The sequence below is a fragment of the Dipodomys ordii genome, unplaced genomic scaffold (genome assembly GCF_000151885.1).
Source record: "Dipodomys ordii isolate 6190 unplaced genomic scaffold, Dord_2.0 Scaffold13, whole genome shotgun sequence".
NCBI lineage: Eukaryota > Metazoa > Chordata > Mammalia > Rodentia > Heteromyidae > Dipodomys > Dipodomys ordii.
In genome coordinates, this window is record NW_012267229.1 from 5,010,033 (window position 1) to 5,020,188 (window position 10,156).

A 10,156-nucleotide genomic window follows, 5' to 3' on the forward strand; every position below is an offset into this window, starting at 1 on the left:
AACTAATATTGGTATCTCCAACTAGGACAAAAAATATAGAAAGAGAAATGAGATCGAGGTGGACTGGTAATTAGTCCCGTTCAGGACTTCTGGGCTTCAGATGCTATCAAAACAAACAAGGTGAAGGCACCTTTCAACAAGTGGCAAATATTCTTGTTTATATAGACGAAACACATGATTCATGGACAGCCACTCACTAGACTACCACTACCCATAAGTACTTGGCGGTAGATCAGAGTCCCTGAACATTGAGGCTTGATAATCTAGATAGAAGTTGAGTACAGTTCTGTAGGATCAGGTTTAAGAGTTGTTTGAGAAAATTTTTATGGAAGGGGAAACAAAGAAACAAGGTGATGAATGCTAGGGTGAAATGAAGGGAAGAAGGGTGGAGAGTGTTTTTATGAAGGAAATGGAGAGATTGCTCAGAATGGTGCTCCTTGGAAGCTAGAAGAAGCATGCAGCAAAATGAGAGGAATGCACATGGCTGGTAAGTTAACTTCTGAACATTTTGAACGTCAAGCAAAGCTGTTCAAACTTGATTGAGGCATCAGAAACTTCTGGAAACTTTCCTAACAAGTGAATAAAAGGGACTCTGTGGCTGGCTTGCCATTTTGCAGCGTATTTGCATGGCTCTGCCTCTTTCCATTATTTAACCAAATGTTTAATGAGTGGCTATTAAGAATAAGTAGAAAATAGAATTAGAATTCAACACCATCTCACAGGGAGTTGACGCTAGAGCATCACATGGAGTTACGCAAATAATGAAGAGTTGGGAAAACAAATTGTCTTTGCATTCCATCTTTGTCATTATATAAGTACATGGCTTTAGGCAAGTCATTCATTCTTCCCAAATGTTTCCCATTGTTATTTTATTTCAACTTTTTGTGTGTTAAGCAGTTTTCTTAATTATTTTTTCTATAATCTCCCTCCTCTCTCATTTTCTCTTTGCTGATGTTTTCCAAAGCTACAATTGTATTAATGCTGTAGCAAAATTGGATCATTTTTGTACACATCACCCCCCCATAAACACACACACACACACACACACACACACACACACACACACACACACACACACACATACACACACTCAGGAAAAGGATTCTTAAAAGCTGAGAAAGCTTTCAACTAATTTATAGTTTAAGCATTTCCCTCCTAATATTAAATATATTTGCTTAAGAATTTTATTATGCCTTTGTTTGTGTGAAGTGTTCTGCTTTTATCTCAAGGATGTAGTTTATTGCCTAGATTTTCTTTCTGTGAAAAAAGATGGTTAGAATTAGAAATATTGAGTATTCTAATTTCCTTCTTCATTTCACTAGATTTGTGTCAATTAGCTTCAAAACAATTTATAGGTCTATGTGACAAGAGCAGGTCTCAATTTTGTGTGGGGTACAATCATCTGTATTAAATATTACTAAACTACACTGAGCTAAGTTAAACATTGTGCTTTAGTGGTAATACTTAGATTTAAGCCACTTAAGCTTAACTTTGGAGTTGTTTGTTATACAACAAAAGCTAGTGATTTTTATCTTTAATTGTTGACTATAGTATAAAATAATATATTGATGTGCTTTAGCTTCTATCGCATTGAGTATTAATAATACATATGAGTGGTCATTTCGATTCCTCAGCACCACATGAGCAGAAAAAAAAGCAAATGGCACTGTGGCTCAAGTGGTAGGGTGCTAGCCTTGAGCTGAAGAGCTGAGGGACGGAACCCAGGCCCAGAGTTCAGCCCCAACGACTAACAAAAACATATATTTTCTTACTATGCCCTTGAAACCCAGAGGCTTCCAGATGAAGCTAACTTGCTAGAGAATGAGTTGGCTCAGAAATGTCTATAGATCTATAAGAAAGGCAGCAACATCAAGAAATAAAGGCAGTTAGCCACAGCTAAGTAATTGGTAAGATCAACAGAGTTGCTAAAACTATTTCATGAAATGTCAGGCAGTAGTATATTGAGCTAAGTAAAAAGTTGTTATTTAACAATTACATTTTAAGTTTTTTTGTTTGTTTTTGTCCCAAAGCTAGGGCTCAAACTCAGGCCCTGGTCACTGTACCTGAGCTTTTATGCTCAAGGCTACTGCTCTACTACTTGAGCCACAGATCCACTTCTAGCTTTTTAGTAGATAATTCGAGTCTCATGGACTTTCCTGTCTGGGATGGCTTTGCATTGTCATTCTCAGATCTCTGCTTCCTTAGTAGCTAGGATTATAGGCATGAGCCTCCATTGCCAAGCTACATTTAAGCCACTTAAGTTTAAGTTTGGGGATTGTTTCTCACACAGCAAAAGCTAGCCAATACACAAATGCATACATACATACACATTTAGAGTAATATGTACTGTGAAGGACAGTAGCTACCTAACAGTAATCAAATGCAATTATTTTTAAAACTCTATATGCCATGTAAAATATATCTGATATGTGCCTGCCAGTAAGCATGTTTACTTTCTAAACAGGCCAATTCCCTCATCCTTACAAATGAGAAAACTGGTCCAGAAACCGACTGACTCCAGTTGCTATGGCAAGTTCATGCCAGAACAAAAAGTAGAATCCAGGTCTTTTCATACCCTATGTAGAACTTTTTCTTCAGCAGAAGGCTGATTCTTTCTACCTGAAACTGCCATAATTTGAAGATAAGGAAAATATTGCATAGATCAAGATTGTTCAATTTTGGGGGGAAGATTCAGAATTCTTTTAAGGAAATTGCTTCAGTGAGAAAGAATGAATCTTGCAATTTAATGTTGAGAAAAGTATTCTTAGAAATGATCTCCCTCTATTTTTAGCTTAAAACTCTCCATCCAATGAATACATTACCCTTGCTCATTAATTATATTTTTGTATATTCTGGAACCCAAAGAGAATCACAAAGTCTTCAAAGCCTTAAAGTGGAAGAGAAATGGATCTGTTTCATAAATCTGTGAAAAACTAACTCCTCTTAAGTTATTTAAAAGGATAATAAAATCCACATTGTAGGTCCTCTGAACACATAATGCTACCTTTTGTAGCTGTGCATATTACAACCTTGAAAATGAGTTTCATCATTGATGATATAAATCATTTTTTAAAGAATAAACAGATGTTTTGACAGATATCAGGCCTTCAACTACAAATAAAAAAGCAAGCTCAAGAGTCAATTGTAACTCAGTTCTGTTTCTGTGATGTTAATATAAACCAAATGATTACTCATACCATGTGTTTACTTGGCATCCCTGTATAGAATGTAACTCCTTGCTCTATAAAAGCTTTTCTTTGCGCAGAACTACCAAATAGGGGTTAGTCAATCAATGGGAATGGGTTCAATATAAACTGTCCCTTTATCCATCTATGTTTTGCCTATTCTGACAAGATAATATTACTACATCAAAAAAGTTCAACGACACTTAAAAGTCAATGTGGTGTTGGCATCCGTCTATGTATTTAGCCCTGGTGAAAGGTGAAGACATTTAGAAATATCTTTTGGAATACAAATGTAAGCAATGCACCACCTGCATTTCTGTGGGAGACATGGGAAGATCTGTAAGGGAAAATGGGGTGGCAGGAATGAAGCAGAGAAAAAGAGAGCAAACTTATTCCCATTACTTAATAGAACACATTGTGAGGCCAGTGCTTCGTGGGAGCCAATCACCAGCTGACAAAATTAGATTCTGAATCATGCTTTGTAATTCTTTCTAATGCCAGCCAGAGATGAGAGCCTTCCCTGGGAAATAGTTCCTCCCAGGACCTACCCCCACCCAGCATTCCTTATCAGCTCCTAGCCAGCTGCCAACTCTTAAAGTTGCTGGACAGAGCATTTGCTTCTCAAGGTTGTGCATTAATATTCAAATTGTTTCTTATCCCATAGACTGTGACTTAAGCATGAACTTTTTTTTCCATCTCCACCCTCTTTCTTGCATGAATTTCCTTCCATAGATATTTTTTTTAACCCAGAAACCTTTCAATCAAAGGGAAATTGAAAAGAGAGCTATTTACAAAAGAGTTGGTTTGAAGCTATTCTTTTACAGCATAGTCATATTCCCTCCATATCAAATCAATGCTCCTTATTTCCAACTACAAAAATGCATCTTATTAACTATCGTTTAAAACACATTTCCACTCCAGAGTTTCCTTCTTTCCCCTTGAGTTGATGTCTGAAGTTGTTGGCAAGTAAATTGGAATTTGTTACAGTGGAAAATGGAGTTATCAAAATGCAGCCAGATAGCTCATATTGCTTAGGATGGCTCTCATTTTCACATGGATGCCCATGGAGAATATGAAGATTAGGGGATTTACCAGGCAAAATGTCTGAAACAATGATGTCAAAAACAAAAATATACTTGCATGTTTATTTGGGGCTGCATAACTTAAAAATGTGAACTCTGAGAGATAAGAAGGCATTTGGTGCTATTTCATGTCAGAAAGCATTTTTGGCCTCAATTGTGAGAATAATTGAAAGAAAATGTAATGGGGTTTTACTTTGGTCTTAATTGATGCTAGCATTTATTAGCTGAGCAAAGCCTTAATGTTCCATGTCACTTTGCATTTGTGGGACAAATCACACAGTCTAAGTAGGGAAGAATTAAATAATCACTTATTAGTGTCTGACTTCTCAACTTACATTCAAGAATACATAACTACAAGGCAGATGCCTGACCTCTAGGAGTTTCCTTTTTAAAGTATTCAAATGAACTTTCCCTAACTTTCTGGCTAGATCATTATCGGGTTTATGACTTTAGGTAAGTTACTTAAACCATTTATGTTTCAACTTCCTCATCTATAAAATGTTAACCTTAAAAAGCATTGCTAGATTTGAAGAAAATACTTTACTATAATAGTCTGAATGCAGCTATTCCAAATTAGCTGTTCTAATAGGAAAGATAAATCTATCTTTCAGCAAACTAAAAATTTTAAGCCAGGTTTTGTAGTTCAAAACTTGGTCTTAGAAACATTATAAAGGCAATGGGGCAAATCTCCTATTTATTCACAAATATCTTTTCAAGTATATAATCTTTTCCTTGTTTGAGAAATACAACTCTGACCATGTTCTCAGAGTGATGAGAATTGTCTCATAAAGTCTACTCAACTTCCTACTTCCTACTTCCTCCACTTCCTACTTCTTATTTTTCTATTTTTTTATTGTGAAAATACTGTACAGAGAGGTTACAATTACATGGGCAAGATAATGAGTACATTTCTTATCAAGCATTGCAGCCTCCTCCTTTGTTTCCCCTTCTCATCCCATGCTCCCCCCGCCCCTCTTATTTTTCTATTTTCAAGTTCTTATTTTTGATCAAAACTTATCCAACATGTGTGCCATCGACTCAAGTCTCCACTTTCTTTCATGTTAAAATGCTGAAATAAACTTAGGAACAACAACCAGGACCAATAGGTTCTGAATTATCCACATGTAATAGATGCCATCTTTAATGTCTTCCATGAGGTTGTGCCTTAACTCTACCCACAGAAGGATAACGGAAAAATGTAGGTACCCAGAAGAATTACATATAGAGAAAACTACACTGGAAGGAAGCACAAATTCACTCATGTGCTCCACTTTTATCATGTAGAAATTGCATCTGTCTTATTTTAAAACATAAAATATGCTAGTGGTCTAAACCAGAATAGACAGAAATATTTCACTTTCCTTAGGTATAATCCCTGTTTAAACTGGTGTGGAATGACAAAAATTACCCTATACCTTTTACAGAATTAGGGTTAAAAACAATAAACTAATTTTCCTTTTCTACTATTATATCATCAAATGTGTTTAGTCTCCAGGGGACCTTCGTGGTATGTTTTAGCATATGAAAATGCTAATTTAATTTTAAAGTTTAAAATGCTTGATATTAGGGCTGAGAAGGTGGCTTAGTGGTAGAGTGCTTGCCTTGCATGCACGAAGCCCTGCGTTCAATTCCTCAGCACCATCTAAGCAGAAAAAGCCAGAAGTGGCACCGTGGCTCAACTGGTAGAGCTCTAGCACTGAGCTGAAAAGCTGAGGGACAGAGCCCAGGCCCAGAGTTCAGGCCTCATGACCAACAAAAAAAAAAGCTTGATATTAAAGTTAATCTTGAAAAATGGCTATATTTTACATTAAAGTTTATTATTTAGTCATTACTTCTGGGAATAATGTAAGTTACAAGTCAAATGTATTATTTTGCTTGTCAGTCCAACAGAATGATAAGATGAGATCCTGTCTTTAGATTTTGTCAGACTTCAACTACACTTGTCATTACAGCCAATTATTGGTCCATGTACATACCCACAGATGCAAGGGCCTGGAGAGGAGTATGGGCCAAGGCTGACTGTTTTCAGTCTTGTCATGGGTAAATGTATGGTGCCTTTCTCTTTCCAGCAAGTACAGCTTCCCTAGTCCATTTACTCTCGGACTGCCTCTTCTAAAATTCCACACTTCTTCCTCCATCATTCATGTTTACTGATAACTCTACTCTTGTTTCATGGAAATTGTGGCTGAAACTAGATTAGATCCACAAACTCTCACCACCTTGTGGGCTCTTCTATATGGCTAGGATCCCATACAGTCAATGAATTTCCATAAGACCTCCCAGATAACTAGCTAAGGCCAACTCATTCGTTCCTCTCCCTTAATTCATCCCTATTCCTTACCATTAAATATTTCTTATTTTTTAGTTACATCTAACACCATATATAATCATGCTCCTAATCTCTTCTTTATTATAAAGCAAACCATTGATCCCACTCCCCCCTCCGGAAGCTTACCGTTTTAACAGTAAATGTAGAAAGAAGTATCAATATACTTACTGAGATTCTCCTTTCTGTTCTAAACCAAACCCTTCCAGCTTTTAGCCTTACTGTCCTACTGAAAGTTATTCATGGTCTCAATGTTACTAAATGAAATGGTTAATTGTAATTTAATGAATAAGCATCATTTGATTATAGTCCTTTTTAAACCATCATCTATGGATTGACTGTGGACTTTTCAAGAATACAGACTTGCCAGGCACCGGTGGCTCACGCCTATAATCCTAGCTGAGATCTGAGGATCACAGTTCAAAGCCAGCCCGGGCAGGAAAGTCCATGAGACTGTTATCTCCAATAAACCACTAGAAAACCAGAAGTGCGCTGTAGCTCAAGGGGTAGAATATTCGCCTTGAGCTGAAGAGCTGAGGAATAGTGCCCAAGCCCAGAGTTCAAGCCCCACAACTGAAAAAAAAGAAAGAAAGAAAGAAAGAAAAGAATACTGACTCATCCTTCTCACTAGCAAATAAATTAAAAAGAAAAATAAGACTCTGTCTAATTTGAGGATCCTGTTGAATAATGCAGTTCCTAGAAATGGTCACCATTTCAATGGTTCAACATTTTTGGTGTGGTAAGCAACTACAAAGTGAAGTCAAATTGAAGGGTCATGACATTCTCACTCTAAAGAACTTTACAGAAAAAGAACTTAAATATCTGCTATGGCTATCTGCTAATCTAGAATTCAGGATAAAACAGAAAGGAGAATATTTGCCTTTAGTTCAAGGAACGTCCTTAGGCAAGATCTTTGAGCAAAGAAGCACTCAAGATTATCCACAGAAACAGGCTTTGCTCTGCTGGGTGGACACTCTTATTGTGTTACTACGTAAGACATTCATTTGAGTGTGAATGAAAGTCTCACAGACACAGCCTGTGTGTTATCTGGCATGACAGATGCAGTATTGGCTCGAGTGTATAGACAATTAGATCTGGACACTCTGGCTAAAGAACCATCTATCTCAATTTTCAATGAACAGTCACACTTGTATCATCCTATCTAGATCCTGGCTAATTACCTTACACTCCAGGAACACTACAGCTTTCCCAAAGGTCTTACCCTCAGCTGGATAAGGGATGGACACAACATCCTGCACTCCATCAGGATGAGTGCAGCAAAATTTGGGATGCACCTTCAAGCAGTGACTCCAAAGGGTTATGAGCCAGATCCTAATGTAACCAAGCTGGCAGAGCAGTATGCCAAGGAGAATAGTGCCAAACTGTAGCTGACAAATGATCCATTGGAAACAGCAAATGGAGCCATTGCATAATTACAGACACTTGGATAAGTATGGGACAAAGGAAAAAGAGAAGAAAAAGAAGCTCCAGGATTTCCAAGGTTACCAGGTTACAATGATGACTGCTAAAGTTGCTGCCCCTGACTGGACATTTTTTCACAGCTTGCCCAGAAAGCCCGAAGAAGTAGATGATGAGGTGTTTTATTCTCCATGATCATTCCCAGAGGCAGAACACAGAAAATGGACAATCATGGCTGTCCTGGTGTCTCTGCTGACAGATTCCTCACCTACAAACCAGAAGCCAACATTTTGATACTGTGATGCTTATCGAGAGAAAACAATGTGCTTTGGTATCAGAATGAATCATTTATGTGGAAAAGAGAATTTCCCCTATAAATAAAAAATAAAAAAAACTCTCATCTACGTTTTGCTTCTAGGATCTCACTTGGTTTCTCTTCCTCCATAGTCACTCCAGTCAAGTTTCTGGTTCCTACTACTCTTTAGAATGTATCATCATCTCACTGCTGAGGTTTAATTTTTAAGATTTTGCTCTATTACATTCACTTTCTTGATGATCTCAAAAAGCCATATTGATTCTAACACTGCCCAGAACTAACCATTTTCCAGAACTCTCAATGTATATGTTCAAAATCAGTAGGATGATCATTCTCTACTAGGTATCAAATGGACATGAGAATTTAACATATTCAAAATGGTTAAGGCAAGAGCAATATTAGGGATGGGTTGTACCCTGAGATTGTATGGGATATTCAGATAGATATTGATAAGGTAAAGGGTCTGAAAAATCCAAGGCTACTAGATTTGACACAACAGGTAGAGAAGGGAGCTTTGTACTAGCTACTGTGATTGTTTCTGATCACCTTGGATGAAATAAGTTGCTGCTAACAATGGTGATGGGAATTGATTTATGAACACATCCATCTGTTGGAAACTTGTCAGTATTTCTTTGACCAAAAGTCATTGAACAGTGGAAAACAGGCAACCTAAAAAAGAAAAAAAAACAGGGAACCATATATTGCACAAATAAAACTTAGAGTAATCCTATGTGATTTTTTTTCGGTCGTGGGGCTTGAACTCTGGGACTGGGCGCTGTCCCTGTGCTCTTCAGCTCAAGGCAAGCACTCTGCCACTTGAGCTACAGTGCCACTTCTGGTTTTCTGGTGGTTTATTGGAGATAAGAGTCTCACAGACTTTTCTGCCCGGGCTGGCTTTGAACCATGATCCTCAGATCTCAGCCTCCTGAGTAGCTAGGATTACAGGCATAAGCCACCAGCACCCAGCTCCTATATGATTTAAACAAAAAACCTCCTAGATTATATGGTACAGTTATGGCCAATGGTAAGAGTAATATGCAGTGAAATTATTAATGGTGCTGATCTATTCAGATGATAGGAAGCAAGATTGTTGCAAAGAAAACACATAGTACTGTCATTGAGGGCACGCACTAACAAAAGAGGTTTTGGTGAAAACTTTTTGTCTCTTCATAGCTAGTGTTTACTATAATTTGGATTGCTCTCTGACCCAGGAAGCTAGTTTTGTACAAACACCAATGGTCCCCTTGTGTTCTGGCTCCTCATTGTGTTTCTTCAATGGAGAGCATTGACTTTGATAGACGATGGAAAGGAGAGGGAACAGAGCTCACTCTGAGGTCAGCCAAAATGACGATGGTCCTGTTTTTCCCAAGAAACACTTTTTTTCTATATAACTTTCTCCTCTGTCAGGTTCTGGACTTCTAGTCTTCCCTTGTGTTTTGGAGTGTAATCATGGTAAGAGTTACCCATTATCACTACACCATTCTTGTGGTTACTCTATAACCTACCCACACTTGGCAATTTCCTTTGTAAAAAAAAGTTGTCCAATTGAATTATAAAAATTTAAATGTGCTACCTGTTGAAACACCAACTGATATTTCTCTGGGTTTAGACTACTATCATTCCTACCAGAATAATTACAACAGTTTTATCAATGGCTTCACGGCTTTATTTCTTGATTACATCTAGTCTCAAAACAGCAGCCACTGGAATCTTGCAAAAAACAAAAAGATGACACTACTTGTTTAATAAAACCCTTTCCAAAGCTTCTCCATTCACTCAGCGTAAATGCCCAAAGTCTTCTCATTTATCTACAAGGTCCGGCGTGACC

General features: G+C 37.5%; 1 pseudogene; it reads left to right on the plus strand.

Moving 5' to 3' along the window:
* Positions 1–8,306, plus strand: part of LOC105981442 — a 29,357-nt pseudogene extending 21,051 nt beyond the window's left edge.
* Positions 8,307–10,156: the final 1,850 nt, after the last annotated feature.